The sequence below is a fragment of the Protopterus annectens genome, chromosome 2.part1, assembly GCF_019279795.1.
Source record: "Protopterus annectens isolate FY-2018-M chromosome 2.part1, PAN1.0, whole genome shotgun sequence".
Lineage (NCBI taxonomy): Eukaryota > Metazoa > Chordata > Ceratodontiformes > Protopteridae > Protopterus > Protopterus annectens.
The window spans coordinates 768,617,225-768,642,684 of record NC_056729.1 but is presented as its reverse complement, the minus strand read 5'-3'; positions in this window follow the sequence as shown (position 1 = coordinate 768,642,684).

Genomic DNA, 25,460 nt, shown 5'->3' with positions numbered 1-25,460 from the left:
ACCTACAACCCAGTTAGAGTGTTCAATTCACCTACTGCATGTCTTTGGAATGTGAGAGGAAGCCGGAGCACCCAGAGAAAACCCAAGCCAATATAGATAGGACATGTAGACTGCACAGAATGAACCCCAGCCATGAATCAGACTTGAACACAGACAGGAAATCTAAGTGAAAATGTAAACATTTTAGGAAAAATACTTCAGAAATGTACTGGCTCTCAGAATTGTTTAAAATACCTTTCACGTATTCACCATAAATAGATTTCCTGACAGAGACCCTGATTTCTAGATGTCTTGACAGAGACCCTGACTTCCTGTTTGTCAGGAAGATTTCCTTACAGGTGGCAATCCTAAGTGATAGAAATCAGTGATAATAAATAAATAATACTTTCATATTTCTACCTATATAGTAATGTTTGTTTGTGTCTTTCGGCTTTTCCCGGTTAGGGGTCGCCACAGCGGAACTCCGGCCCGCTAATGATTGGTAGTGGATTTTTACGTACCGGGTTACCAGCCCTGATGCACAACCTTCAATGGAGGCATGCCCCATTCACGTATGCCTCCACACAGAAGACGCTCTAGCTGAAAATCAAACGGGACAACGTCTTGCTATGAGGCGACAACGCTACAATGGAAACAAAATCCCAATAAACTGCAGAATTGATTAAAATCTACTCCAGAGCTGTTGCTCACTTGTATTGCAACCCTTCCTGCAAGATAACAAAACAATGCTATGGGATCGCATTATTGGGCTCCCTAGAGACATTAAAAATAAAAAAATGAACAATGCTTTATATGTTCATACTCTAAAATGTCCCATCTACAAGAGATTTTTCTTCTTTGTCATTGATAAAGTACAGAGTGACTGTATGGGTTGGGATGATGAATTAGAATTAGAAGCCAGAGATACTAAATAGCAACTGAGGTTAAATGCTTTTTGCAAGCCAGATTTAAATGATTATTGTTCAATGGCTGTCTTGTTGAAGCAAAGGGCTGCAGAGGTTTAATTTTAAGTGTACTGTGAAAACACTTATCTGATTGCAAAAATCAGATCAACTATGTTTTGAATTCTTAAGTTTATTTTTTTAAGTATGTTTTATATTATTATGTTCATTATTAGTACCATTACTAATATTTTTATCTTGAATGTACTCATTATTGTGGTTTACAGCAGTTTATTGTGTACATTACATGCAAGCAAAGTCATGAATAGTTGCTTAAGTAATTAGAGTATATAAAGGAAGTTGCATCATAATTGAGTGACTCTGATGAAGCCAATTCATGTTTCTTGGCGAAAGCGCTTAGTTGGTTTTTACTTTGACAGCATTTTAATGTTAAATAAACTAGTGTTTCATGCAAATACTGCCTTGGTGGCTCGCTCTTTTATTTTTATTACTGTTTACAAGTTTTTGAGCCATTTGGCTTGTTTTTTGTTATATTTTAGTATAACATTTAAATATAGATAACATGATAACATGATAATTGCAAAGGCTGTTAATAAATATGTCAGAAAAACAGGATAAAATATTGACTCTCTTTCAGTTTGGGATTTATCCAGGTCATTCATTGTTTGGAGTCAAAATATTAATAAGAAGTATATTTCTCAAGTTTCATTTTCTTATAACTTTCCTCAAGATTTGACACAAGTAGTATGAGCTTTATATGATGATAAATGTGTGTGTGTGTGTGTGTGTGTGTGTGTGTGTGTGTGTGTGTGTGTGTGTGTGTGTGTGTGTGTGTGTGTATGAATTAATAGGAAGATAAAAATAAATGAGCTGACAACTAGTATCCATTAAGATTGTCCTTTTTACTTCTCTGTTTGTGATACAAATTAATTTGCTATGATACAGGCTTCAGGTGTTAAGATACATGCAATCCTACATACATTAGTTGTTTATGCAAACAATTTATTAATTATAATGAATAGATATGAGGAATATATGTTGAAGATACACAATGCAGTTTAACAAGAGAAATATAACTGGATTTAAGATTAATCATGATAAATATGAATGTTGGTTAAACTAAAGCTTGATTAGATCCTTCATTCCCATACTTAAGAATATTTAATTTTCTATGGGATGACCTGTAACTCTTAATAATATAAAATCATATATTTTATTTATAACATTTATTTGGATTTGATAGCTCTAAGGAAAAACAAATACAGTAGTAAGTATTTTTTTAGTATTAGGATGGATAATTTGGTAAAACTATATGAATTACCACAGGTAATGTACGCATTACAAAATGTATTATTTCCTCCAGACAAGAGTTGATGTGACAAAGTGAAGCATATTGTTTTATTAATATTCATGAATTGCACGGACATGATCATCAATACTGGCATGCATTAATAAATAGAATGTCTTAGCTTTTATGTCCTTCCTGTTTGGAGAATGTACCAACTGTCATAATGTCGATACCTTAGTATGACAAGGCACACAAACATCAACATGTGGGTATGCTCCAGAGTCATGACTGCAGGAAGAGGCTAAAGACAAGTGTAGTACAAACTAACATGATATGCAGACATTTACATGATGAGTGGTGAGCATGTTGTCCAGATGTACCTGTGTATGAATAAAAACTTTGTGAGTATTATGCATCACAGTTGTACTAAAATTTGTGGTACACTTTAAAAAAGGTGGCCAACCATACCTAGTCTGCCAAATAAGGCAATACATTAATCATTTGGACATAAGAGCAATGACTGAGGTAGTGTATATGCTGCAATGGTTTGAAATGTATGATTTATAAGTATGTCCTGGAACACCGACTTCCATATCTCCACCAGGGGTACGATGATCACATCTGGTGGTATGATGTGATGCGAGGAGCACTGTGATCTCATTTGGGGGAGTCAGTTGTGGCCCACCTCCTGTGACATTCCTCACCCACTCAAAGCAGCATATTCTGTTAGCTTCATGTAGGTTCGTGTCCGACCAATGCCAATGACAGGCCTCTCTGGATCAACTGTGACCATCTACATCATTGATCATGTTTGTCAGGTCTCTCCAAACTTCATTCCTCCATGCTGTATTTCCAGTCTGCCCAAGAAGGCTGTGGTCATGCTGATGCAGAGCTTCAATTATTATTTCATTTTCACATTGAGAAAAATGATCAGCCCTACTTTGGTTTGACATCTGGAAGACATTGTTATATGCACATGTTATATATGTGAAGGTTCATAACTGACATGATGATGCTAAAAACATTTGTCAAGTTACTTGATCTGCTCTCCTTAGTGATAAAAGTTATGCAAAATAACTCGTTATCATATATATTACTGTTATGTTTAAATACATAACACATGAAACAGCATCATCACAGGTAGCAATCCATAACATTATGTCTATAGGTCACAAGTGATTTGAACCCATTGCAGGGGAGATTACTACAACTAAAAAGGCAATCACACAACCCTTGTGGCACACACTCATTATTGTAATATTGTTGTTTCCACAGTTACATGTACATCAAAACATAATGAGCATGTGTACATCAAGATTATTGAATGTCTGTCATACACAACCACAGTCAATAACATACATGATATAAATGTTATCGTCATTATTTGTTACACAACTCACATAATGGAAGTTATATGGCAATCATGCTGAAAATAGTCGTTCATATTAAAATGAACCATTATGCATTCATGGTCACATATCAACATAGAAAGCAATGAACAGTCAAAGCCATCCTTATGTTGTATGTATCAGACCGAATATGCTAACCACTACTACTGTATTACTAAGGATCAGAGAGTATCCATAAACTATTTGGTAAACATACATTTTACAGAAACCCTCAGAATTTGTCAGTCTCCATAAGTATAAAATACTAACAGTACAGGTTAGTCATAGTGACGTATGGATATATTTTCATTCTAGCTGTATCTATAGCATATGAATTACTAAACATCAGAGGGTATCTGTAAACTATTCAGTTAGCATACAACTTGTAGAAACCCTGGGAATTCATCATTTTTCATAAGTATACCTGACACAGTCAAGGTGAACCAGAATTTAGTATGGATGTGATTTTATGCTATCTTCAACCACTTTTCACAGAGTCTGTTTGCTTTTAGCAATATATCCATCTACATACATATTGTTCAATCCTACAACCATCTATTATGTCACAAACAGGTCATAGTGCAGATATTTTTTTACCACAAAAGGCCTGCCAACATGTGTAATTTGAATTATAAAGATTAATGATAACATAGATTTTTAATGACAGAAGTGTATTCCTCCACATCAATGCTATGGGATGACAGTTTACCTTTGAAGCTAGTTGTAATTCAGCTATGTGTGCTTTTAAGTACCATTTGCACCATACATAATTAATGAGCTTCATCAACATTCAATGTTTTGGAATCCCATTTGCACACATCTGAGTAATTTCTAGAAATCCAGGACATTAACCAATAGCTTGGTGTAACGGGAAGGCACTCCATACAACTAGCCAATCAGTATCAGTAAACAATATTATCTGTGACACATGCCCAATGCCCTTCAATAGTCTGATACCATCTTAAATGCACCAGTTTTAAAATATGATTTGGAGACATTTACTGGTCATAGGATTGCTACCTGCAAACTGAATGGGACCTCAGTTAACATTCATCAGAAGATTTTTTTTTTAATATTTTAACATTGAAGATGTTGACTAAGAGGAGGCTTCATCAGGTCTGAGTGCTAAACTGGACCAATGAAGAGACCACTCAGATGCTCGCTATCTATGCTAGACATGAGCAGAGGATGTAAGCACACCCAAGTAACTCTGCTGTGAAAGAGATTTTGAACCCAATTCTGAGGGAGCACAGCATACAGACTGGGATTTACCAGACTGGCATGCAAGTCCACCACTGATATGATGACCTGCATTGAAGGGACACTGAGGATCTTCACAAGAGGGTCGTAGGGGTCCAGTGCCAGCCTACAGATGCCTATGGTAAGTTTCATAATCTATACCTTATCATCACAAATATATTTCATAGCTGTGTGTCTTTATGGGACTATTTGAGTTAAATTTCATAGGTGTCTGTACTGATAAGAGTAATGCTAATGTACTCAATATTATACACATACAGCTTGACTAATATGCCATAAATATTTCTATTACAAGTCAAAGTGAACAGTTATGTCAATTATCTCAAGTGGTTGAGCAATGAGTCAAAGTTAGTGACAAGCTCCTACTTTTGGGCTCAAAGCCCATTGTAGGTCATTTTGTAAATATCGGTATTTATGTAATATTGAACATAATCAGTGTAAGCCTTGTCTTTGTTTGACAACTATATAATACAGTTTTTTTTTAAATATGTAGAACAGCCATATTTCGCTGATGCCTGCAGTGCTTAGGTCTCAGACGACTATGCATTTCTCTGTTATCTATATCTATTTGAGAAGCATTGCACAGTATACTATTGTATGTGTAAATGGTGAGTAGTACAGACATACATTATTAGTCTCTACATTATAAAACAGTTAAACAATGAGACATAGTGCTGATGTATGATAGACTCCATTGTTGTGCCATAGAAATAATGCCGCATACTAAAAGTCATTGTGCTGTCTTTTAGCTCAACCTGCTAAGCTCCAGGCCACTATAAATACCTCATGGATACATCTGGGTTCAAATCCTGGTATGGAGTATTTGGCTTTTATTTTGAATATTTATGTATTTAGTATTTAAAAGCAGATATATGAGGTAATTGCTTGCTTAGTTATGCAGTATAGCTTTTTGCACATCTACTGAGTACTAATTCTGGATGATAGGAGTGATTTTTCTGTCTCTTAGCTTAACCTAAGTAACAGTCCAATATGAATGTCTCAGGGATAAGTGTGGGTTTGAATCATTGATATTATTTTGATATTTCAGTAATGACTAATTAAGAACAGATATGACAGATACTTGCTTGTTCAGTTATGTAGTATAGCTTTTTTAAACATCTGGTATGAAGCAGGTTCATTAATGCCTATAGCACTAACTTCTAGGCTGACTCTGAATATCTCTGTTATCTGCAAAGATTCTGGAAACATCCCAGCTCTGTCACTATGGTTGTATTGTATGTGTATCTGATTGCCAATGCATATATACAGTATATTTTACCTGTACATGTTTAATGGCAGAATATAATCCACTATATTTTAACACTGACTACCCTCCTAACTAAATGAAATGGTGGTGTACATTCCAACAGTGATGAACATGTCTTTCTGTCTATATATGTCTAAGTGCATACACATGTTTTATTGCAACGCCTGAGACTCTGTACTCTGCATTGTTACTACCTTTTGTTAGAGCTGTGACCAGTGTGCTGACTTGCAGTCATAAATGCATGATGTTGTATTTCAGATGCACAGAACATTTGAAATTGGCCTTTTATTTTACTGGCCCTGATAGTTATGATCAGAATCAATTTTTTAACCATCCATGTATAGTCATAGAGTTCATTTACTTAACCTACATAAATCCCTGCACTCACAGCCAGGATGTATTAGCTAGGCAGGAAAGTGTCAACATTGGAGTGCAAGCTTAGAGGAGAGTTGTAGGTTCCAATCTCTGTTCTTTCAGTTTGTATACATTACTCATCATATGCGAAGTGTTGACAGTAACACAACAGCATTTACAAACATTATTCACCACATATATTTTATATATCCTGTAATCTAAGCAACATTACATAAATTATTCAGTTCTTGTCTTCTGTTAAACCTCATTCCACCTCCTCCTCCAAAATATTTTTCGGCATGTATTGTTCCTGGAGTTTCCATTTCTTTCTATGTAATTTACTCCTACCCCTTTCTAAAGATCACACTTCCTATTTTCTTATCTCTGTTAAAATATTAATTATTTCAAGTTTAGCTGGTTTAGAATATGACTTCTATTTTCTAGTAATTGCTTTTTTGACAGCTCCCTGAATTAAACTTAGCAAGGCCTTGCTATGTCTAGGAAGTTCAGATCCTGTATCCCAGCTCAAAAAATAATTTCCTTAGTTACACTAATTTGCTCATCTACTATTCATGACTGTGTACTCTGTATGGAATTTTTAAAGTCTGACAACTCATTACCTCCAAAGAATATGTTCTCAGTTATCTCTTTCTTCCCTAACACACCTCCAATATTTGCTATCTACCTGAGGAAAAATTCTTTGGAGTCTGCCTGGGGTATAAATGTATGTATGCAAACACCTCTATGCAAAAATACTAGATATTCAAGACTTTGTTGCATACTTGGGAGCCATTCATATGTCTTCCCATTGTTTATTTGTGAATTGCATATCTAATCTCTCTTCCTAATCTTTTCTGACCTCTTCTGGTTGATTCCTATAATTATAGTTTAATATTTATATGGCCTGCTAATTATCCATTTTTTAACAGCAGCTTCTATTCTAGATTAAATTAACAACTCAACCAGTACAAGTCTTTCATGTACAATTTCCCTATTCCTTTCTCTTTGTCTGTACTCTGATATCAATCTCTGATAGGGAAGGTAATCACTAGCCTACAGTCCAAATGTCTTCTTAACCTCTTCTCATTATATTACCTTCTTTTTCTAATTAGTTTTTCCCAATATCTTGGTTCTTTTGCCAGCTTTATCCAGTAAATTCCAGTCCCCCTTGACTATTCTCTGTACCTCTAATACCCAGTCATCCCTATCAGCAGAATCTCCTTTCTCCATTCCTGTGTCAGCTTAGTTCTCAATTTACTTTCTGCTACTTTATGGACATACATTATATATGAGAATATAATATAATATAATATTCTGTATGACTGTTACTGCCCATAAGGATCTGCATCCAAAACCCCATTCTTTCCTTATTTCTTGAATTACTCCCCTGCTTCAGCATTATCCCTCTTCACTTGTATGGAATTGTAGCTTTCTACTTGTGTTATGTATAAGAGCCTCAACTGTGTAGCTCTATAATATCCCTTCAAATCAAATAATTCTAAACTTCCTTGTTCTCTTGGGAGACTCAGTTTATCCCACTTAATTCTTGTCATCTTCCCCTCCCAAATAAAATCCTTCAACTCTTTATTAATTACTTTCCACAACTTTTTTTCTGGTTGATAAAAATATATCTGACCTGTATACAAAACTAAAGGAAATAAAAACATTTTTACTGCTTGTGTCTTGCTATATATATCCCTAGGCAAGAACTTCCAGTTTCTCAGTTTTTGTATTATCTTTTGTTTAGTCTCTTCTACATATTCTTAGCTGCCATAACTGAACTCTTTTTAAACCATACTCCTAAATGCTTTTTTTATCATTTCAAAATAAATATGGGTATTGCAGGACCAGTTTGTGTTGGTACATTGTTCATAACTAAATCCTTTGTTTATCTTCATGAATGTTATATCCTGAAAAAATGGAAGTATCTCAGAATATTCCATAACACTGAAAATTCCTTTTCTGGTTGCATCAGGTACAAAATAATATCATCAGCAAATAAACCCAAATTTTCTTGAACACTGTATCAATTATATCCTTAAATTTCTGAGTCCCTTGCTTTCTTTGCCAATGGTTCAGAATATAATGCAAATAACAAAGAGGAAAGAGGACACCACTGCCTGATTCCTCTGTTTAGACACCTTATTAGAGAAGAACCCACCACTTTGGTTTTTTATTTCAATCCCTCTTATGTGCTTCTAATTAATCTTAGTATTGTATCAGGAAATGCAGATGTGTCCATTGGCCTACTCATAAATTCCAGCTTACTCCAATGAATGCTTTTTCTGCATCAAGACTCACCAGTTCTACTTTCCTCTGGATCATCATTGTTCCATTAATGTTGTCAAATGTTGCCTCCCCTCCACAAAACCACATTGGTCTGTATGTCTCAATTTTGGCATCACCTTTGCCATTCTTTTAAACATTATAAACATAAACACTTTATGATCACAGTTTATAATTAAAATGGGCCTATATGAAGCTGGAACAGATGGATGCTTCCAATCTTTTAGATATTGCAACCCCTACAGCTTTTTTACAGGATGTTGGTGCCTCCCCTCCTTTTAAAATACTGTTAAACAAAACCTTCCAGATCTTTATCACACTTTCTTCCCTCCAAATTTCCAGACTTCCACCAGAATGCCATATATTCTTGGAGACTTTCCTGTAGATAAGTTAGACATCACCATTTTTATCTCATCTCCTCCTATCTTAACTGTTAGTTTTTGAGCCTCATCTACCTCTAACCTTGGCATATTTACATCTTCCATAAATATTTCCATTTGTGCTTTTTCTTGATTTCCCCACTTCTCTGCTTTATACAATTTTTCATAAAATTTCCAAAATATCTCTAATACTTCTACAAGATCTCTGATTATGTTTCATGTTTTAAGCTGCCAGAGCATATGAAAACAACCCTTTCTATTTTCTGTTGCCTAAGTTACCATGGCAAAAGTTTTTGTGCTCTGAAGTTATTTAAAAAAAGTTAATTAACAGCAATCTTTCTAAACTCATGCATATTATCCAGTACTCCCTTATTTTCTCTTCAGCACTCTGCAATTGCATATCCTCTTGTTCTGTCAGATTCCCCTTATTTTGTAATATTTTATCCTTTATCAGCCTATCTAAATAATGTTTATTACTTCTTAACGAGATTTAAACTCTACTTCATTTTATCCCACTCACTAGCTATAACTTCTGGAGTACTTTCTATAATCTCTAATAACGCACAGATAATTTCCAATACATATTCCTTAAATTCCTCTCTTTTAAACAGGTAGGTGGGGAAACACCAATGTCTCATCTTTACTTCATTACTTTGCATATTTCTCTTAATAATTATTGGTGCATGATCTGAAATAGTTATTAGATGAGTATCAAAGTTCTCAATTAAATGGACATAGTCCTATGAAATATAATTTTTGTCATGTCTAGCCCAGTTATTGTATCTTAGGGAGTAATATACAAATTCTCTATGAGTTCCTACCACTGAATTAATGTCTTTCCTACCAAATATTTTCATAAATGTCCTCAGAAATCTACCCTCTTTTGTTATATTTGTCCCTATTAGGCCCTGTAGATACATCCTCATTGTTGCAACTCAATTTCTAGTCCCCACCTATAAGTAATATTTCCTGTTGAAAGCTAATTATTTTACCAGATTTTTTTAAAACTGCAAAATAACAATTTTAGGTGGAATATAAATACATACCAGTGCAATCCTCATCCTTTGTCAGTAGCCCCTTACTACTACAACTCTGCCATTATTATCTTTCATTTTCCTCTTCTATCTGTGCATTGGAGATCCTCTAGCAATCAATACAATAGTCCTCTTTTCATTTGTCCCTGATATTCTGCAGAATATCCATACTAAAATCCTTTCTTTATCAAATTCACCTGCTTAGTTCTTTTCAAATGTGTCTTCTGAGACCATTTACATTCCAAGATAATATGGAAAGTGTTGCCATTATGGTAAGAAGTCATTATTCCAACATAGTATATATATATATATATATATATATATATATATATATATATATATATATATATATATATATATATATATATATATATTAGCTTTTTAAAATTAGTATTTTCAGCTTTTGTTATATATGCACCCATTAATGGCAGGTTAATTCTTTATACAGTTTTTTCTTATCAACATTGGAACCTATGTCATATTTTACAAGACATTTTGCTTAATAAAAGCCCTCAAACAAATGAACAAACAAACAAAACAAAAAAAAAAAAAAACCCAAAAACAAATGCACACCCCGGAACACCCACATAACCTACAAACTAAATACAAACACACATAACTATGTATATCTTCAAATAATGACGTCTAACCCTCCTAATAGTAACATTTTTGCCAGGGAAACAGCTATTAACACAAACCCTAATTAACATGAAATTGAGGTTATAAATGCTAACATGCATGTCATTGCCTGTATGTAAACTTACACTAATTGGTGTTTTTTTTTTAATCTTTACTCCCCTATCCACAAATGTGAAAACAATGTGCATACTTTCAGAAATCATTAATTTAATTTTCAGGCTCAGAGAAACAAGGGTTCTGTCTTTTATTGCCTAGCTTACCTTTTATCTTGCCTCTATAGAAAAGTAATAGAGAAAAGAAAAATACAGTCCTCTTTTGCAGCCTGAAAACAAGCTGAAACAGTTATTGGTAATGGAAAACTTTTTTTATAGTCAGTGCTCTCATATTTACTTGTCTGCATTTACAATTTCTTATTAGACTAAGCCAAGGGTCTTATCCCAGACATTCATCTATGTAAAGTAAGAGAAAATATGTCAGCTCTACAGGTATTATGATCTGTGTACATTTATGTACAACCCTACCAGATCAACCCAAGCTTACAGCTATTAAATTAAACATGCTTTTGTCTAGCTTTTCTTCTGTTTTTGCACTGCAATGCATTCATTTCATAATACCAAAAAAAAAGTAGAAAGAAAGAGAAAGAAGAAGAAGAAAAAAAGTATCCATTTATTTTAATACATTTATAACATAGAAGAACAACTAAAATGCATTTCTATAAAATATTAATGTTATATTTGTGAAAGGTTTCATAGAAATAGTTTTAAGAAAATAAATTGTTTTACTTATAATTACGTTTCACCTTATTCTTCCCCTCCCCTCAGAGTCCTTCCAAACATTAATGACATGAAGCTAGGCAAATTCAATTCCTCATAAGTTAAACAAAGTTAACAAATGTCCAGTCTTTTCATTTATTCGTATACAGCCATATTTCAGAAATGTGGTTGATGCCTTGCATTCACAAATGTATTCAGTAATTTTCTGCACTACTGATTTTCTTCCTGTTCATCAGCATCTATTATCTCCTGATTCTGGTTCAGTTCCACATGAGGGTATAATATGGGTTGATGAGACATTGAAGGGGGATCATGAGACTACAATTAATAGAAAAAATAGATTAAGAAGCAGGGGGTATGACCATGCAAGAAAACAAAATCACAATTTAGCTCTGAGAATATACTATGGCTTTTCAGTTCTCTATCATTTGAACTGCAGTTATATGAACTATTAAATTTGAATATATATATATATATATATATATATATATATATATATATATATATATGTGTGTTTGTGTGAGTTCTATTGGTTTGGTTGACAGCATTTGATTGACTATACAGGGAGTCGACAAGTGTGTGAGATCAACAGTCCCTAGGTAGGGTAGTATTCCCTTTTCCTGGGGGTTGAGTAATCTCAGAGTTAGTTAATATAATTAGCATGGGGTGGGGGGTGCAACTTCTGACATGGAGAAGTGCAGGGGTGGCTTTAACCCCTGGAAAAAACAATGTTTTATACTTGCAAGTTCCAAGGGTCTTCCTTGACCTTCAGGATGTTGAGATTTGTGTAAATAAACCAATTGAACGTAAATCACATATATATATATATATATATATATATATATATATATATATATATATATGTGTGTGTGTGTGTGTGTGTGTGTGTGTGTGTGTGTGTCTATATATATATATATATATATATATATATATATATATATATATATATATATATATATATATGTTGGCTTAGATGATTTAGGAGCTGTTAAAGTGCTGTTTCCTCTAGTCTAGTTGCAAGAGGTTTGATTCCCTCAGCTTGTGTTGCCTAACTGTATAACTCTGAGTAAGTCACTTAACCAGACACTGCTCCTGGACTGAGTCTGAAAAAGGTCCATGGAGATCAGTGTACTACACTGGAACACAAATACAAATAAATAGATATCTCCTTTAAAATGAATGGAAATAGAAACTTTTTTATTTTGAAGGCATCCCCTTGTAGAAGCGCTGTCCCACACTTTCATACTTTATTATTCTTTTTTTTTTCTTTAATTTTTGTTTTATTTTTCACAGGACCTTTTCTGATGACTCCTCTTCCTGCACTCAATCAGCTCATTTGTTTCATGAGGAAGGGGCCAGGCACCATCAGTATAGGTGAGAGACAGAAACCCATTTGTTCTTACCTGGGTTGTCTAATCAGCCCACATGTACCCCTGTGATGTGAATCTGTTTGTACGGAGCAAGCCAGTTTGCTTATCCTATGGAGTAGCTTACCCATACCCCATGGAGCTGCCCGTGGAGCTTCCCCTCCCCTTTGTGGTGGCTCAATAAGCTCTGCTGTTTTTTGCCTGTTGTAGAAGCATACCTTCATGTACTGACTGCTCCGGCTCCTGCACTTGTCTTGCACTGTAGCCACACATGCTTAGGAGTCCCATACTCCATGTCTACATCAATGTCTTCTCACTCAAGATGCCATCCAAGCAGAGAGCCAGAACTGCTCCCACCACCCCACACAGGAGAGACAAGCAAACAATAACCACACATTCTGACTAATCAAGGTCTGGTCATCTGGGTTGTAGTCCCTCTACATTAAAGAGACTTCATTATTTCAAACTTCAGATTGGCATTGGCAGAGCATAGCAAAAGCAATGTAACTTTCAAAGTTAAGTCCTCATTCATGCAGTTTGTAGACTTTTTGCACTGTAATATGAGAGTTTTCACTGTCAAATAATCATCTCTTGATGAAGCCAGTATCAAATTAGTACTGTTTAATCAGCCCTGTCTCAAATGACCGAATACCCTCCTCTATATGACTAAATGAAGAAGTCAGATTAATAAAATTTAAAATAAGTGAAAATATTCACTGGACAAGGAACATTTTTAACTCTGAAAAAACATCAGTTATTTAGGGGGAATGCTCCCCTGCATCCCAATTCCCCTACATCTGTAAATGCATTAAGTCAGAGAGTGTGCAGCCTTGGGGATGAAGAAGTGTGTTCCTTACCCTTCACTAGGTTTTAGAATGTCACTAACCAAAGGCAGGCATACTTCAATGAAAACATTGTGACTATTCATATTTTGTCTGAACTCTACCTGAGGTGTAACAGGGATACCCTAATGTAGTTATGAGAAATCCTTCTTGAGTGACAACAGAACAGACATGTAAAACCAGTTGCAAGAATGGGTGATATAATCTAAGACAGAAATATGTATTTTAAAGCTTGGAACTCCTGGAATGGAAAGGGGTCCACTTCCTTAGGCTACTGCAACACTTGGACAGACCTTATAGTCTTACAGTCTGCTTTTCTTAGCTTATTTTTATAATGCAATATACTGGGAAGTAGCTAGGACTTTTAAAATTGCATGCTGACTTCCAGAATACAAACACCTTACTCACAAGTAACCCCTGCCATGGAAAATTCATGTTTTTAGACACTATCCCTTTTCAATATTGATAAAAATCCTAAGATGTCAGGTTTAAGCAAAAAGTCCACAAAGCCATTCAAGCATTTTGAAAAAAAAAAACACATGAAAAGTGATTTAATAAAATATATGTCAACCATGGTAAATAAGCCAGGGCTTTTCAAATTTAAGTGCCAGCACATTTAATTGCTCAAAATAAGTATTTTAAGTGTATATTGTGGCATACATGGCATATACTTGGCTAAACTTTTGAAATGCAGTCTAATGTGATATCCTCAGTTAATTTCATTATAGATATGTTAGAGGTAAACTGTCCACAGTAGGAACATCTGCTGGTTTAGTTTTGCATAGCAGATACAGGATTCAATTAAACAAAATATGCTATTTTCAAACATTTCATAAGGTCTGTACTATCCACTGGATGTTCCAACACTGTGTATTTTTACCATAGTGCATATTGTAACTCTTAATTTAGAAGCTTTGGGAAATAGTGTCCCAAAATTATCATAGTTATGCTTTTGGTCCCACTAGAAATTGAATGAAGTTCACATTCTGAGTGTTATATATCTCCTTATCATAAAAATCTTAGCTCAAAATTGCTCAGGAAGTAAATCTTTAAATGCAAGATAGATCTATGTAATGGAATATCTGTGCATTTGAATTATTATCGGAGAAAGAGTTTTGCCCTTTTCATAAATCTGGGTCTGATTCAGACAGCTTGTTATGATTTGATGTGTAAACAGAGGCAAAAAAAATTACAGAGTAAAAGACTCAGTGAAAACTAAACTTGCAGCTATGGATAATATAATTTCCCAGTTTGCAAATATGAAAACAAATGCTACTGTTCTTAATCATGAAAAACATTTTAGTGCAAATATATGCATCTGTTTATTTACACAACATTCTTTTTTTTTTCATTTTTACTTGTGAAAGTTAGGCAGATGAATGGAGTTCCTTCCAGCTTTTAGCTTCCATGCCACTCTTTGTAACTCCCGCAGGTGTTCTTTGTGTTATGTGTAAAGATTATTATAATAGCATGCACAGATGTTCTTTGTGTTTAAGACCAAGATTATGATAACAAGCACAGATGTTCTTTGTGTTATATATAAATATTATAATAGCATACATTTAAGCAGATAACATTGTGAACTTAATTCATGTTGTCAGGTTTTTGCAACGTGCAAATTTCCTCTTGAAGCTTTCGGAGGTGGGTCAGCATATTTCCCTTGGATAACAAATAAACTTCCTTACATATTGGTGGCTGTATGAAGCTTGTTAATTCACAAAAACACTCATAAATAAGATGTGTTTGACATCATGTATAGTGCTAAATTTGCCTATGTTTTCTTTGCAAAACGTGACTTTACATCTGGAGTTGAAATTTAATTTATATAAGCAATACCTTTATTAAGAGAAAATGAAAATCAGTAGCTTAAAAAGACACAGAAGCAAAACATAAATTCATAAGTTCATTGCTAAACACTAAGCTTATGGCTTGACTGACCATTAAAAAGCTTACATATATCACCTAATAGAAATAAGAGTTTGTTTATCCTAGTAAGCAGACTTTTCCCATATATTTCAGGAATGAATTTACAGTCTTCCATCCACTTGCTGAGTCTGGTTTTGAACATTGCTAAGGACTTACTTGGCTTAATGTTTAGATAGGGTATGTTGGTTACATAGGGGATGTAGGGTTAAGTACCGGTTGTGCTAGCAGGTATTGTTAAGATGGCAGTAAAGGTTTGTGTCTATAGAGCAGGTGCTAGTTGCACAATTGGTTTTACTGAGTAAAAGGAAAATGAAAAGTACAGGGTCTTTCACAGCACAAAAAGCTAAGTGATTCCAACAGTATCCTGTATGGGACAGAGTATAGCAAGAAGTGTTTTAACCATGCAGGTTGCTAAACCTACAAGTTACCTGGGATCTACATGTTTAGAGGTATGTGCCAGGATGGCACTGTATTTAATGATAGCTCAAATAAAGGGACCATAAAGTGAAGCTGTGACTTTTAAGGACATAGAAGAGGATGACCAAAGAATACGTTGTACGAAGTAAAATGATTTCTACACTATAGCTGACTCATGGTGATCAATGGAAAACTCATTATCAGCATAAGTACCCTGATTTTTAATGACTGTGGCAATTTTGAGGGGGTGTTAGTAACATGATATAAAGGGTACTAGATTTCTTGAAAGTAACACTACTGCCTTTTCTTTTTTGGAATCAAAAGTAAGCATATGAGTAATCAACAGGCATTGGTCTAATCTAGTCTTTGCTAGAGAATCTGAGTGTTAGAAGAGGTTTTGACAATGGAGTCCAGTTTGCTAACCACAGACCTTCACCTTCTGCTTTCATGCCTGAGAAATAGATGCCAAGGAGGAGGATGCCTAGGATGGACCTTTGTAGTAAATTGCTTGTGACATACTTCTGACTAGAGGGGGTATCCCCAGTATTAACAATATGAATTCTAAGGGTAAGCCAGATAGCTATCCAGTGGTCTTCATTGAGATTAATGTTGAGTTGCTTCAGTTTATAAATAACTTCAGTATGAGGGATGGTATTAAAGGCCTTGTCCAGTTCGAAGTAAGAAATATGGACAAACCAAGCTATATCCAAAGCCTCATTGAGCCTTTCAAAGAAATCAGCTAGGCTGAGCAAAGACTGCCTATTATAAACCCAGATTGGTTGGGGTCCCATGACTGAAAGTCTTCTATGTTGTTAGTACAATAGAAGTATATTTCCTTACTTTACAAACAGTATAGGTGAAGCTAATAGGACTATAAATGCCAGGGTCAGTCATGTGGCTGCCCTTGTGTAGCACTTCCACGATTACTGTTCTCCATACTCCTAGAACAAAACACATGGAAAGACAAAGTATGAAAAGTTAAGCAGGGGTGAGATAAGTGGAGCATATCACTTCCCAATGAACATTCTTGGATATTATAGTGACATGTGCAACTTATGATCTCTGCTTTGGGTAGTGTAGAAAGGATGTAATTAAATGTGTTTTGAATGAGGTAGTTTGGAGAGAGATGTGGATAACAGTAGCATAATCAGGAACAGTGAAATTATAACTAATTTTTTAGCTGTTTTTTGTCCCCCTGCATCAGGTCTCTATCTCAGTGTCCCACATTCAGCACCAGGTCTGCCAGCCAACATAGATCCTAAGGACATCCTGAAGGGGTGTACTATTAACCGTCTATCATTTATTTTTTAACTTATGCCCTACCCATTACTTTTTCCTCTTTGCTTTTACATGTTTATGTCTGAGGGGTGTGTGTATGATGGGGACATGTGGCATTTTCCCTGCCACCACAACAGCTCAGCCTAAACTGCCATTCTTTTCTCCCTCCTTGGGCTTTGTCTACCCAAAGACATGTCCCTAGCCTCCACCAAGAATTGTCACAAGGATCACTCACATAACCACCCTCATCCTGGGATAGATACACAAATCCTTCTCTGCCAGCAACTCAGACACTCAACCTACTAATCAAACTCAGGTAATCTGGGCCACAGTCAGACCTTTCCTCATTCTATGTTACAGCACTCACATAGAACTAAACTTGTAAGTGTGGGCATTGGCAATGGCTTTGGGTGTCAGAATATGAGGAGCCATTAGATATAAGGCCCATGCAGAAATGGATTCTCCTGAGCTTGCTAACAAAACTAAAGATGGCTTTGTGATTGTCCTTAGTGGTGGTGAGCTCAAGTTCATAAATGGTCCTAAACTTTGTATTGCACTTTAGGGCCCTGCTTGCTAGATTTAACTCCCTTTATATTGGGTGAGAAGAGATGTACTACAGAAGACATAGCAAGAAATGTTTTCCTGTTATTTTAGTTTGTTGATGCAAACATTCAACCATATAGTTTACTTTTAAACATAGCACTCTGCTTATGGTGGATGGTAATAGGAACGTCAATACAATGATCTAAAAGGAAGTAAAATTCTATGGAACATGTAATAACATCATTTTTTTTGGGGGGGGGCAATTATTTTACCAAGCAAGTCAGTAAATAATAAGCAGATTTAGAGTTATCCCTATATTTAGTATGCTCCTTATGGACAGGGGCAATTTGTAAGATATTCATGGCATAGGCATAATTCCATGTTGTCCTCTTACCCCTAGGGGCCACATATTGGGTAAAATTGGGTTATATTGGCTAGGCTTATAAGGGTTCTTAAGCTGTTAGCCTAATAATCTCCTATGAACCTATGGTTCACTGAGTGGTAAGTAGCTGGGTTTGGAGTAACCCCTAAATCTAGTTGAGTTCTTATGGATTTTAATGGAGTTTTAAAGGAGAAGGCCACACAAAGATGGTTGTATTTGACTACAGAGGAAGTGACATGGATAATTATTATAGGATGAAGATATATTTGAGAGGACAAGATCCTGTAGGCAGGAAGAGGAACTATTGGTTCTAAGGAGCTGGCATTTAGAAAAATCAAAAAATATCTGAGCATACTTATTGCTTGCAGCATAATTTAGTTAGTTGCTAAAGAGGTAGTTGAAAAAATTTTCATAAGAAGAACATTTTGATTAATGGCTAACTTTTCAATCTTAGATATACGTCATGTTCTGAGGTGATCATGGATAGGGATAGGCAATTGTCAGTGATGTGATAGCTGGTTTTATTGAGTGTCAATAGTAGTTCCTGAAGTTCCTGGATCATGTAGGATCTTTTGTGAGATGATGGTGTTCAGAATAAATATGGATACTACTGTGCCACATACAGTGGGCTTGAAGGCTTGATATGTGCTTAGCCCAGTTAATGTATGATAGATGCTGAACCCAATTAAAAAGGGACTGCTATCATTACACTGGATCTGAGAAAGATGATGGTGGACTGCAGAGGTCCAACAAGTAGTCAAAAGAAAGAAGGTGATCAGGAAGATGTGGGATATGAGATATATGATAGATGCTGAACAGATTTAAAAAGGGACTGCTATCACTACACTGGATCCAAGAAAGATGATAGTGGAATGCAGAGGTCCAACAAATTGTCAAAAGAAAGAAAGTGATCAGGAAGATGTGGGAGGTAGAAAAGAAAAAAAAACAGGCCAAGAATGTATACTGGTTGGTTAACAAAGAAACTAACAGAGCAGTCATGTTGGCCAAGAAAGAGACAGCTGAGAAACTCTACCAGCTTTTTGGAAGTGACTCAGCAGGTAGCATAAATAAGCTTTCAGACTGCAAGGCAAAGACAGAACAATAAAGAAAATAGTCATCAGACACCAATGATAAGGGATTCCAGCAGCAATTTGCTCACTAGTCCAGGGGACATTCAAGGCAGATGGAAGGAGTACTTCCAGCAGCTTTCTGAAAGATGAAAACCCCAGAGAAGTTGTACTGCTTCCTGCACAACATACGATGAAAGAATAATCCACCCTAAAAGAAGTAAATACAGCACTAAAGAAAATGAAGTCAGGGAAAGAAGAAGACTCAGATGAAATCACAGCAGACATGATCATGATGTTGTGTGTGAATTAGGGGACAAATGGATCCTGCGGACACTCATTGTTGTATGGAGAGAAAGGTACATCCCAAGTGACTGACCTGAGGTGTGCAATGAGACAGAGAGTGGAGAAGAAGCTGGAGATGATGAATGGAGTTCAACCGGACCTTCCAGGACTTTGAGGAAACATATGTCAAGATTTCAAGAAAGCTGATTTGGGTTGCTCTGCAATAGTTTATAGTCTGGGAGACATTTTTAGAGTTAGTGCAGGCCATGCATGAGGACCCACAGACACAATTACAGTGTTCAGTCTCAGAGGGGTTCCAAGTGGGTGCGGGCATACATCAGGGTTCAGTTCTGAGTTCACTGTAGCTCATACTGGTGATGGACTAAGTTAGGAAGCAAGTTGGAGGAGACAGATCAACAAAGCTGCTGTATGTAGACAACGTGGCAGTACAAGCAGACCCTGAACAGGACCTTCAGCAAATGACAGGGTATTAGAATGTGAAACTGAAGGAACATTGGAGGAAACCAAGTAAAGACAAAATGGTTGTCATGGCATAAAATGGAGAAATCAGAAGAAGCTGAAAACTGAGATATATGAGAAAATAAAGGAAGAGTATACAAGCTTCAGGTATCTGGGAGAGGTGACTGAGGAGAAGGGAAGTCTGAATGAGGAGATTAAACCTAGAATCAAAGGCACTGCAGCCAAATGGCACAGAGTGTCAAGATTAACATGTGACAGAAGAATGTCAAAAAAGCTTATAAATGAGGTGGACAAAACAGTGACGTGATCAGTGCTTCTATGTGGCACAGAAACCTGGGCAGTGAAGGTAAATCACCTGTGGATATTTGAGGTGATGAAGTTCCTGAGATTGGTGGTAGGATGTACACTGTAGGGCAGATAAAGAAATAAGAACATCAGAACAGGATCCAAAGTAATGCCAATTACAGAGAAAGTCAAGGAGAACAGATTATGGTGCTTTGGTGACATGCTCAGGAAAGGAAAAAAATATATGCTGAAGAAGATTTAGGACAGAGAAGAAAAAGAAGGCAAGAGAAAATGAGAATGTACTGCCAAGGGATGGACAGATTTTATAAAAGAAGATGAGGGGCAGTTAGGTATGTTGGTGGAAGAAGGTATAGGAGAGTGGCCCTGAGTAAAGAGAGGTGGCAACAGCTGATACAATGACCACATGTAGAAAAATGGGGAAAAAGGAAAAGATGATGATGATGATAATGAAGCAGGAAAGTCCACTGGATAAAAAGTTCCTTTTAAGGGGTGAACCAGGAGCAATGTATTGTTACATGACCTACACAGAATCATACAGAAGAGTGCTAAAGAAGCTTATAAATGAGGTGGACAAAACAGTGATGTGATCAGTGCTCCTATGTGGCACAGAAAACTGGGCAGTGAAGGTAAACCAGCTGAGGATGTTTGAGGTGATGCCAATTGCAGAGAAAGTCAGGAGGAGGCTGTGAAATCAAACTTCAGAATGCTTCAGGATTTAGGTCTAATAGTATGGTGACTTCTTTGCACATAGAGGAGATTCATAAAAGGATAAGCTGTGCAACATAACATGATTTTTTGAACTACAACTGAGACACGATGATCAAAGAAGTAATTATCCAGATCTCTGATATCTATGTACTTTTCCAGGGGGGTGTTGTTAATTTGGTAAGAGGAGGGCTGTGCTGGATTTCCTGAAAGTAACAGTAGAGCATATTTTGACATTAAGAATGAGCCTATGACTAATACATCAGACACAGGTTTGATCTAGTCTTTGCTTGAGAATGTATGTGTTCAAATGTGTTTTTACAAGCCCACTAAGTTTGCAATCATTAACAGACTTGCTTGGTTGCAGGCCTTTGATGTCTTTTTCTCATGTCTAAAAATTGATGCCAAAAAGCACAAGGCTCAAGATGGCATCTTATGCGATTCTGCTTGTGACATTCATCTGAGTAGAGTCAGTACTCCCAGCCTAAACCAATTAGCTATCCACTGGAATATATAGGGGTAACTCTAGGCTGAGTGAGGTTATCAAATATCCTTGCACGGGGATGGTGTCAAAGGCTTTAGCTAAGGTCAAGATTAGTAATATGGAAAAACTGATGCATAGCCAGAACATCTGTGGCCTTTTTAAAGAAATAAACTAGACTGAGTAGATACAGTCTGCCTTTTACAAATCTGAGCTGGTTGGGTCAAGTGACTGAAGCCTCTTATACCATTATTAATTAACTCAAGAACAGTAAATTCAATACTTTGTAAATAACACTAGTAAGACAACTGCATCTATAACTGGAGAATAAGCTGTGAGGCTACCTTTGTGTAAGCTACTGCAATGGATATTCTCCAAGCATCTGGCAAATAACCTGTGGAGAATCTTAAATTGAAAATAAGGTGAGGTCAGGCGAAGTGCACTGCCTAATAGACAGCATTAGATATTATTAGAACCCATAAAACTAGAAATCTGAGATCAGAATTCCATTGTTATCATTTGTTGAACTAAAGCAGGGAGATATTAAACTAGGCTGTGAGAACTTTCTCAAATAATCATCCCCCCTTAAACAATCCTCTATGTCCAAGGACCTAGTGACGACATCTTTTCAGTATCATAGTGCAGCTTATCTAAGGAGAATGGATCCAAGCTAGCTTCCGTGTTTCAGGGTTTTCTATAAATATTTCTGTCCTTTCTCAGTGTTAGTTTGTGACTCTCTGCAGTGTGTGTGTGTGTGTGTGTGTGTGTGTGTGTGTGTGTGTGTGTGTGTGTGTGTGTGTGTGTGTGTGTCTGTGTGTGTGTGTTTGTGTAAGGATGCAGCAGATAGGTCAGTAGTTCATTTTGTCTCTTGAAATCCAAAATGAAATAACAAAAATTGTTAGGGTTCCTGCTCTGTTCTCCCCTCATGCCATCAGTATTAGGCACTATCTTTATAATGTTAAGAATTTATTCAGCAGAGAGCTTTCTCAGTTCACTCTGTTAGTCCTTAATAATATTGTTGGCAGTTGTGACAGTTTCATTTTCAGGAAGACTGCTGTTGCCATTGAATAAAACTGTGGTTTGTGACAAGTCCATTACACTTTAAATACTAGTATCTAAAGAACTTAAAATATATAAGTGTAGGACAAAAATCCATCCCAAGATCTCTGTCCTAAATGTTTGAATGGCCTGGAGGAAACCTATTTCTTGGAATGAGAGGAATCACATATAATTAAAGTGGTTGAAGGACACCCCAGCCTTCCAACTAGTTAGGAAATCCCCTTCTACTGCACTGTCTTCCTTCCTATGCATCCAAAAAGGCCAGATGTGGTGTTCAACCTGTTCCCCTAAGCCATATATGATGGGATGTCTACCCAACCAGGACTTACTGTATGTGAGGAAACTTTGCAGGACCCTAGACCTACTAGTATTGTTTCCACTGTATATAAATTTGTATTCAGAACACATTGATCACACTTAGAAAGTCTTTCAAGTTCAGGATTGCTTTTTCTGTTGATATGGATTATTTTGTGATATTCATAGGTTCATAGTTTCATAGGTTGGTACTAGGCTATCGGCCCTAGGACCTATAAAAGCCTAGCCATAACAATTCCATGGCTATTTCTTCCCACACTATTTACTTCCCTATGCAAGTCTCAATGCACCACATGTGGTCTCCTGTCTCCTCTCCCACTAACAATGGGATAAGCTGATCACCATTTCTGCAAAATATTGCCTCACCTGTCTCTTCCATGTTCTCACTGGGTCCTGTTCAGATCCTGGTCCTAATCTGACCAACAGTTTGCCCCTATTGACAGAATCAATGTCAATAGATGATTCAGGTGTGGCAGTACTGTTGAGTGTGGGACTGACAACACAGTCATCAGCATCAAGTGTTTTGACTCTGAGCTCTTAAATATCAGAGGGTTTGTCTAACATCAATAATGGGTTCATGGTCTGGGAGCTGAGGCCAGTTTTAGTTTTCTAAGGGCCCGTAATCTTGTCCCCAGGCTCACCTTTCAGGTATCTGGTGTTGATATCCTCAAAATTTACCTCAATGCTGATGAGACTTTCAACTGTCAGGGATGAGGTCCACCAGATCTTTGATCCTTAAATGGTAGCTAAATCAACTTGATTGGACTCATAGTTGGAGCTGTCCCCAATGATGCATGATTCTGTGCATCGAAACCTTCTGACTGTGATCTCAGCCATTTAGTCAGCGTGGGATCACACATTCCAGCACTGACAGCCATCCATCCCCTGCTTAGGTACCAGTGACAGGGATGACCTAGAGGCTGATTCTAGTACGTATAGGTTCATCTGGGCCTAAGACTCCTTCCTTGGCTTTAGAGTCTTCCCTACAGATAAATTAAGGATAGCTGAAAGCAAGATAAATCTCTTACATACACCTCCTGAGTCTCCTTTGCTGGATTTCATGAAGACGAGGAGCCATCTTCTCCATTCTGCAGATTACTTCAAATTTAGAGAAATGTTGAAAATGACTGAAGAAAAACTGGAATGGGCTAAAGGTATCACCTCTAAATATGAACTTAGAATGGAGGAGTACTTTAGTCTCCTTTCTTCTTCTTCTTCTTACTGGTTAGTGCTCCATACCTGATAAGATGATTTGGTTCATAGCAGTTATGGAATGTAAGAATCATGATGTAGTGTCCCTCCATTCCAAATAGTCCAGACAGGATCCTCCAGACCTCTAAAGACTAAAAAATCTCTTATTTTATCCTTGAAGTTAACTTTGTACTGTCTGTAGCCTCTCTTATGAAAGGTCAAATGAAACAGAGCCCAGTTGTCCATCCCTGAATAAAGAGTCACAAGCAATGTACCACCTAGGGAAGTGAGTATCAGTATCTTCACCTTGAGAGAGATAAGCTACATAACTCATATGTTCGGGTTGCAAAAAGAATTGTTAAAAGAAAAATTCAAGACTCTGGAAGGGTTCCCAGAAGGGGAGTTAAAAAAACATCTGTCTTTCTAGTTGTTAACCCTATCCTGTATATTTAATCTAACTATGTACTCTGTATACAATGCATTGGAATGTTTCAGATAGGGCAGTGGATATGGCATAGTGATGAAACACCAGTTATTGATTTTCCTTAGTGACTATGTGGATACAAAGGCAAATTTCACAAACCCAACCTTTGATGGAGCTCTGCTATTTCTACAGGCAAAAAAGTCAAGCTGCAGAAACAGGAATGAGGAGGCAAGATTCTTACAGATATTGGGGGGAAATTTCACCCTCCACAACACATCTTTTTGTAGACACAATGGAGTCCATATCAGATGTGATTTAGGTATGTACAACAGCAACAAGACAGCAAAGGGTTTGGAAGAAGCCACAGGAATCATGATAACTTACAAAATGGCCACTAACACAGTGTGGAAATCCTCCACATTTAATCTTCCAGTATTTTTCCAAATTATTCTGACAGGGAGAATATCTGTTACTGTACATGTATGGACATAGGCAAGTCAGATTTTATTTACATAGAATGAAGAATCATGAAAGCCTTTCAACATATTTGTTTTGTATGCAACCTAGAATCTGTGCTCCAAACTGTATAAGCTAACACTGGCAAAGTGGCATGCAACTTTATGACACAGTAGGTCTTTAAATAAGCCTAGAGTTCACTGTGTTAGTGCTATGGCTGCCCCTCAGACTTTTCTCATGAATGCATCCTTAGATTATGTTTGTGCAGCAGCTGTTTGGGTATTACTGAACACTTTTATAAAAGACACTATAAGATAGAATTGATCTCTCAGTTCAGGTCATCCTTTGGTTCCAGTATTATTCAG